Source organism: Calidris pugnax, unplaced genomic scaffold (genome assembly GCF_001431845.1).
Source record: "Calidris pugnax isolate Ruff unplaced genomic scaffold, ASM143184v1 scaffold96, whole genome shotgun sequence".
In the NCBI taxonomy this organism is placed as follows: domain Eukaryota; kingdom Metazoa; phylum Chordata; class Aves; order Charadriiformes; family Scolopacidae; genus Calidris; species Calidris pugnax.
Window position 1 is genome coordinate 398,071 of NW_015090866.1, and position 7,496 is coordinate 405,566.

A 7,496-nucleotide genomic window follows, 5' to 3' on the forward strand; every position below is an offset into this window, starting at 1 on the left:
CTTCCCCCCCCCCCGCCCTTCCTTTTGTGAGGTGTGGATTCAGCTAAATGGGGATTCTCCCCCCCCCAACCCCCCAAAAAAATACCAGTAAAGTCCCATCTTGCCAGGGCCACCTCCTGGAGCTTGTCCCAGCCCTGTGGGCTGGTGGCTCGATGGCTTCTAGAGCCCAAAAACTTGTCTCCAGCTCTTCCTGAGCTGTGGCAGAACTTGCTCCCCCCTCCCCGGAGGCTGCCAAAATGCTGCTTGAGGGGGGAGAAAAGTGTGTGTAAAGATGCTCCTTGGGGACAAAGTGGCCTGGGGTCCCCTCTGCGGGTGGGGAGCACCCACTCCTGGAGGCCATGGACCCCCCTGCTTCCTCCTCTCCATCATTTCTCATCTCTTTTTCTGGTTTGGTTTGGTTTGGTTTTTTTCCCCCAAATCGCCCTTTTTCTCCCAAAAGAAACTTCTCTCCCCAAAACAGATTGTAAATACGCCTCATGCCATCGTAGTCTGGAAGAAAAGGCGTAGCCATACGGAAGCAAGATCCTTCTTCTCTTTTTTTTTTTTCCTTGGGTCATCTTGAGGGTGTGTTTTTTAAATTTTTTCTTCAGAAAACAGTGTTGGTGTCACCTCGCCCTTTTTCTCCCAAAAGAAACTTCTCTCCCCAAAACAGATTGTAAATACGCCTCATGCCATCGTAGTCTGGAAGAAAAGGTGGAGCCATACCGAAGCAAGATCCTTCTTCTCTTTTTCTTCTTTTTTTTCCTTGGGTCATCTTGAAGGTGGTTTTTGTAACTTTTTCTTCAGAAAACAGTGTTGGTGTCACCTCCTGCTCTCTCGGGGTGTTGGGAATTTCTCTGAGATGATCCCAGGTTGAGTTTCCTGTTGCCAAAAACTCACCACAGCCCCCGGGTGCTGGTTTGGAAACAACCTTTGGCTTCTGTTCCTGTAACTCCCCTTGTGCCGTCGAGGGTTTGGGTTGGGTTTTCTTTTGCGTTGAGTGGCCGTGTCCCTCCGTGGTGGCACCTGGTGCCTCGGGGTCGGTCGGGGACCCTCCGTGCCCGGTTTTTTTCCAGACCCACAGGTCAGTTTGGTGGAAGCAGAAGGGATGGTGACATGGGGGACCGGGTTGGAGCAGAGCACGGGCTCATCCTCCTGCCTCCACCCCATCCCTGGTTGAACCCCAAGGTGGCACCTGGTGCCTCGGGGTCGGTCGGGGACCCTCCGTGCCCGGTTTTTTTCCAGACCCACAGGTCGGTTTGGTGGAGGCAGAAGGGATGGTGACACGGGGGACAGGCTGGAGCAGAGCACGGGCTCATCCTCTTGCCTCCACCCCATCCCTGGTTGAACCCCAACCCATCTCTCTTCTCCTCGTGTCCACCCATCCCTTGACACGTGCCAGAGAGACGGAGCTTCCCCTTTCCCATCCCCACCTGGTGGGTGTCATCCCTCGGCAGGGACCCTCCTCGCAGCCCCTTGGGAAGGCTGGGAGGTGTTTGACAATTTTCTCTTTTTTGTTTGGTTTTCTTTTTATGATTTTTTTTCTTTTTTTTTCGCTCGTCCAAGTTCTGCTGGCACTTTCGCAGGGGTGTTCGCAGCATGAGAAATGGCCATGATTTTCCTGCCTGTGTTTGGTACCTATCGTGTGATACTTGAAGAGATCAGGGGTGTTTTGCCCTTTTGTTTGAGTCAGCTCTTTATTATTATAATTATTATAATTATCTCTTTTTTTTTTTCTCCTTTTTTTTTTTTTTTTTCTTTTTCCTCCTCTTTTTCTTGCGTTGTTGATGTAGTGGGCACATCTGCCACCCTGACAAAAATGCCTCTTCTCTAAGAGTATAACCTCTCCAATAGTTGTGTATAATGAAAGAACTGTAAACTTTTTTTAAAATAAAATATGTATATACCTTGAAGCTTGGCTGGTGCTTCGTCACGGAGGGCTTGGTCCTGCAGGAGAGACCTTGGGCCTTGCAACGTTGAGTTGGCGTCCCACCAGGACTTCACCCGTGGCTCATCCGTGCCAGATCAAAGCTGTTCCAGGGCATCAGAACTTCTTTGGTGTGAGGGTGGTGAGAGCCTGGCCCAGGTTGGCCAGAGAAGCTGTGGCTGCCCCATCCCTGGAGGGGTTCAAGGGCAGGTTGGATGGGGCTTGGAGCAACCTGTTCTGGTGGGAGATGTCCCTGCCCAGGACAAGGGATTTGAACTTGATGGTCTTTAAGGTCCCTTCTAACTCTAACCATTCTTTGATTCTATGATCTTCTGCCTGGAGATGATCTGCTGGAGGTGCAAGTGGAGTTTGTTGAGCACACCCAACGTGCTGATGGTAGCGCTCGGGGTCACCAGCTTCTTCTCCAGCTCTTTGCAAGCGGTGGGTGATATCCTTTCATGCCTAATGACCGCGACCAGGGCACCGAAGCTGATTTTTGGGGTCTTGGGCTGGAAATGAGGGATCAGCGCAGCCATGGGGACATCCATCCCTTCCTGTCCCACCACCTGTGCAGCCTCATAGGGTGGATTTCTTTTAGGGTCTTCTCTTGCAGCAGGACAAGCCATTACAGGTAACGCCTCCTGAGATGCCACAGCCACCGTGGGAGCCGTGTTTGTTGTCCTGGACGGGTAATTATGGCAGAGTTGGCTCTTTTCTGTATAATTGTGCATCATTTTGGCTTGATGTTACATGGGGATTGGGGATAACATGTAGATGGGGTGCAACCAGAAGTTGGGTGCAGTTCAGGAACACCCCCCCCAAGCCGAGTGGGCCAGGGCAGGGGACAACAGCCTGGTGTGTGGCTTCTCCCCATCCTTGCTGCAGCTGCTGACCCAAATTTGCTGGAGCTGAGCAAGACCTTCCTCTCCATCCTCCTCCCCCTAATCTTCCCTTGCTCCTGCCAGGGCTGTTTTGTCACCCTTAGGACCCAGCTTGGGGACAGGGTGGTGGGTCCGTGTCATGCCAGTGCCACCTGCTGCCAGCACCCAGCCTGGCAGCACCTTCGGGTGATGCTGGGTGCGGGGGGGGTGATGGTGGTGGTGGGTGGGATGGGGGACACCCTGTCCCAGTGCCACCTCCTGGGGCCACCAGCCTTCTGGGCTCTGGGGGGAGGGAGCAGGGAAGGGGGGGGACAGCTCTATACCCCCCCGCCTGTGTCTCCACACACACTTTTAGGGGACCTTTTAGCTGTGGGGGGTGTGACACTGTCCCCTCTCCCCAGCAGGTGGCCCCCGTGCCACACCAGTAGCCTCCCATTCTGCCCAGTACAGGGCAGAGCTGGACCAGGTGCTGGGTTCACTCCCTGTCCCCTGCCTGTGGCCCCATCGCTGCTCTGTCCCCACTGTCCCCTGGGTGCCAAGTGCCACCATCCTTCCTTCCATCCATCCATCCATCCGTCCATCCATCCATCCTACCTCGGGGTTTGGGGCTCAGCTTGGCCTGGCCTGAGCTCCCGCGGGGCCCCAGGAGGTGGGTGCTGCTTGTGGGGGTCTCTGCTGGGGTGACATGGAAAGGGGTTTCATCAAGCCTTGGAATGGGCTGCCCAGGGAAGTGGTTGAGGCACCATCCCTGGAGGTGTTCAAAAGATGGTTTCACATGGTCCTCAGGAATATGGTTTAGTAATTTTTATTTCCTATTTCTTATATATTTTTTTTGTCAGAGTTAGGTTGATGGTTGGACTAGATGATCTTTAAGGTCCCTTCCAACCTAAACAATTCTATGATTCTATAACATGGGGGTCAGGGACCCACAGCTGGTGGCAGGTGCTGCTCAGTGCTCCTGGGAGCACCCAGAGGCCTCATCCGGGGACAGGGACCCACAGCTGGTGGCAGGTGTTGCTCGGTGCTCCTGGGAGCACCCAGAGGCCTCATCCTGTCCCATCTGTGTCGGTGGTGAAGGGCATCAAAGGGCAAAGCACTGAGGCTAGGGTCACCTGGGCTCTAGGTGCCATCCCCTTGTGGCTCTGGGTGACGTCCCCATGTGGCTCTGGGTGACATCCTTATGGAGTTCTGGGTTACATCCCTATGGGTCTCTGAGTCCCTTCCCTGTGGGGCTCTGGGTGCCATCCCCATGGAGCTGTTGGGTACCACCACAGGACCTTGAGTGCCATCTCCAAGGGACTCTGGGTACCATCCCCATGGGACTCCGGGGGGCATCCTTGTGGGGTTCTGGGTGACATCCCCATGGGGCTGTTGGCTACCACCACAGGTTTTGGGTGTCATCCCCACAGGGCTGTGGGTGACATCCCCATGGAGCTGCGAGCTTTGGGTGCCTTCATCACAGGTCTTTGGGTGCCTTCCCCATTGGGCTCTGCTGCCACCACGGGGCCTTGGGTGCCATCCCCAAGGATCTCTGAGTGCCATATTGCAAGGTTTGGGTGACATCTCCAGGGGATTCTGGTTGCCACCACCACAGAGGCTTGGGTGCCGTTCATGTGGGTGTCTGGGTGCCACCCCCATGGAGATCTGGGTGCTATCCTCAAGGGACTCTGGGTGCCACCCCCTCAGGGCCTTGGGTGTCATCCCTGTGAGGGTCTGGATGCCATGTCCATGAGGCTCTGGGTGCCACCCCCTCAGGGCCTTGGGTGTCATCCCTGTGAGGGTCTGGATGCCATGTCCATGAGGCTCTGGGTGCCACCCCCTCAGGGCCTTGGGTGTCATCCCTGTGAGGGTCTGGATGCCATGTCCATGAGGCTCTGGGTGCCACCCCCTCAGGGCCTTGGGTGTCATCCCTGTGAGGGTCTGGATGCCATGTCCATGGGGCTCTGGGTGCCACCCCCATGGCCATGCAACCCCTGTGATGGAGGAGAACAAGCCAATGCTGGCAGGTGTTGAGGGCTCTGGTCCCAGCTTTGTCCCCATGCCAGGTGCTGGGACCTTTCACCATGACAACAACCTCTCCCCGTCCCCTTTTTGGGGACCTTGGGGACTGCTGGGCACTCATCCGGATGCGACCCCAAGGGATGCCAGCTCTGCGGCCTGGACTAGGCCACAAACCCTGGGTGGGCGGGGGGGACCATGCACCTCCAAGCCCCGAGCGGGCACCGAGACGGGCCACTTGTGGTGACACCGAGGGTCACGGGGGACACCTGAGCCCGCTCCGCCTGCCCCGTGCCAGCTCCGGTTACGGCCCGAATTGTTCCTCCCGGCTGGAAGAAATGCCGTCAGCGGCGGCGGATCGGTGGCCATTACTAATGCATGATGCTCCGGCGGGAGACGGCTGTGCCCGACCCCCCGCCACGGGGCTGAACCCCCCCTTGAAGCATCTACCCTCCTCGGGGAGGGTGGCAGGAGGGATGGAGACAGCTTTGGGGAAGGGTCTTGCTCCCTCCTCGCTTCATCCAGGCCCTGAACACCAGCACGGACCAGTCCTGGACGTGCAGGTCCAGCGCGGTGGGCTCCTTCCCAATTTTTAGCTCTTTTCCCCAAACTCCTCTCCCTCACCCCCCAGTTTTCCTCTCCCCAGCTGAGCATGGTGATGCCAAAACCTCCAGCTTCTCCCCTCGCCCACCCAGGACCAAGACCCTCCTTGGCAAAGATGGGGTGGTCCAACCCCACCGGGGTGGGATGCTCATCCCTGAGCCTCCCACCTCGGGGTGACACCCATTGGGGTGAAGGGTGGTGACCACCTCCCCATCCTTGAGCTTCAACCCCCATTTTTAAGCTGGGATCTCATGGATGGGGGTGGGGGGTGGGGGTGGATTTTACCAGCGCCAGCCTCACCGGTGCCATAAAACGTGCCGGGGAGGGCTCCCTGGCTAATGTACTTGGGTTGCGTTCCCTCATCCCTCCACATCAATATTGCATTATCTTTTCCATCCCCATCTGAGACCAGCGAGGAGATGCAGAAAGAAAACCCGGCCCCGGCCCGATCCCCCCGCACCGAGCGCCGCCGAGGTCTCAGCGCCGGCGGGGCGGCTTCACCTCACCCCCCCTCTGCCTTTCCAGAGCCTCTTCCAGGTCCATCTCCATTAAATATTCGGTTGAGGAACACAAGAAGACCATGTTAAATTTTTAAACAGGGCCATTTGCTCCGCTCGGTTTACGGGGGCTGAGGCCCGGACCAAATTTCGGCCATACCTTCGTGGAGCCAAAATATTGATGGTGCTGGGGAGAGGGATGAGGCTGGCGCCGAGGGGCCCCATGCTACGCTTGGGTTGACACCATGCAGGCCATCCATGGTGTCTTACAGCTCTTGGGGACCATCCTGGGGTCTCAGGGACCATTCCTGGGCATGGGAATCACCCCAGGTGTCTTGGAGACCATCCTGGGGTCTTGGGGACCGTTCAAGGTATCTCCCTGCTTGAGGACAGTCCTAGGGTCATGGAGACCATCCAAGATGCTTCCCTGCTCAGGGACCACCCTGGGGTTTCAGGGTCCATCCCAGGGCATAGGAACCATCTAAGGTGCCTCCCTGCTTCACAACCATCTCATGGATGGTCTCAGGGATCATGCGTGGGCATGGGGACCACCCAGAGTGCATCCTTGCTTGGCAAACATCCTGGGGTCTTGGGGATCATCCTGACTTCTGGGAACCTTCTAGGATGCTTTCCTGTTTAGGGACCACCTCAGAGTCTCGGGGGTCATCCTGGAGTCTCCTGGACTATCCTGGGCTCTTGGGGACCATCCTTTCCCCTGGGGACCACCCGTGGTTCCTCCCATTTGGGAACAATCCTGGTGTGTGCGTGACCAATCCCTGGGCGTGTGGACCATTCAAGGTGCCTCCCTGCTTAGGAGTCATCCCAAGGTCTCTGGGACCATCCCGGGCTCCTGGGGACCATCTTGGGCTCTTGGGGACCATCCCAGGTCTTGGGAACCATCTGTTTGGGGACCACCCTGGGCTCTTGGACACTATCCGGAGTGTATCCCCACTTGGGGACCATCCCAGGGTTTGTGACCCATCCTGGAGGTCCCTATTTTCTCCAGCACCACCTCAGGGTGCCACCAACAGCCCAAACACCCCCCCATCCCCAGTGTGGGACCGAGCTCAGCCCCATCCCAGATGATCACCCCAAGATCCAGCACCCTCACCCCCATCCCAGCCCCCTCATCCATCTCCCTCCCTCCCTCCCTGCTTCTCCCCATCCCGAGCTTTGTCCCCATGCCAGGTGCTGGGACCTTTCACCATGACAACAACCTCTCCCCGTCCCTTTTTGGGGACTGCTGGGCACTCATCCGGATGCGACCCCAAGGGATGCCAGCTCTGCGGCCTGGACTAGGCCACAAACCCTGGGTGGGCGGGGGGGACCATGCACCTCCAAGCCCCGAGCGGGCACCGAGACGGGCCACTTGTGGTGACACCGAGGGTCACGGGGGACACCTGAGCCCGCTCCGCCTGCCCCGTGCCAGCTCCGGTTACGGCCTGAATTGTTCCTCCCGGCTGGAAGAAATGCCGTCAGCGGCGGCGGATCGGTGGCCATTACTAATGCATGATGCTCCGGCGGGAGACGGCTGTGCCCGACCCCCCGCCACGGGGCTGAACCCCCCCTTGAAGCATCTACCCTCCTCGGGGAGGGGGGCAGGAGGGATGG

At 57.7% G+C, this 7,496-nt stretch overlaps 1 long non-coding RNA gene across 1 annotated transcript; it reads left to right on the forward strand.

Annotated features, from left to right (window-relative positions):
- Positions 1-743: 743 nt before the first annotated feature.
- LOC106889917 lies at positions 744-1,892 on the forward strand. Its single transcript, XR_001412424.1, has 2 exons — positions 744-998; positions 1,168-1,892. It is a non-coding gene; the product is annotated as an uncharacterized LOC106889917 (long non-coding RNA).
- The last annotated feature ends 5,604 nt before the right edge of the window (positions 1,893-7,496 follow it).